This window comes from Mastomys coucha, unplaced genomic scaffold (assembly GCF_008632895.1).
Source record: "Mastomys coucha isolate ucsf_1 unplaced genomic scaffold, UCSF_Mcou_1 pScaffold6, whole genome shotgun sequence".
NCBI classification, from domain to species: Eukaryota; Metazoa; Chordata; class Mammalia; order Rodentia; family Muridae; genus Mastomys; species Mastomys coucha.
In genome coordinates, this window is record NW_022196912.1 from 113,671,446 (window position 1) to 113,671,935 (window position 490).

A 490-nucleotide genomic window follows, 5' to 3' on the forward strand; every position below is an offset into this window, starting at 1 on the left:
ATAGAGAGGCTGAGATAGGAGAAGCAAGGTTTCAAGACCCTTATGTTGTACACAGCCAGACACTGTCATAAACAAACAAGCCGACAGTATATAGATTATACAATGTTGGACCTATTTCTACAATTACCAAATTAGAGAGATCATTGGATGACAATCAACAAATTTCCAATTCCTCATATTATTGGATTTCAATCAGTTAGGATATGTTGGTCATATTAATTTTCAAATTAATATATTAAGAAAAAGTAATTGTCACTTCCTGTTGTTTTTGTTGTAAGAGGTGGAATTAGGTTTGTGTGTATTTGTTGAAAGATTACCTTCTTGCTTCTTCTAGGGTGTAGTTTTGCTCCTTATGTTGATGCTTTCCATCTATTATCCTTTGTAGAGCTGGATTTGAAAGATATTGTGTAAATTTTGTTTTGTCGTGGAATATCTTGTTTTCTCCATCTATGATAATTGAGAGTTTTGCTGGGTATAGTAGTCTGGGCTG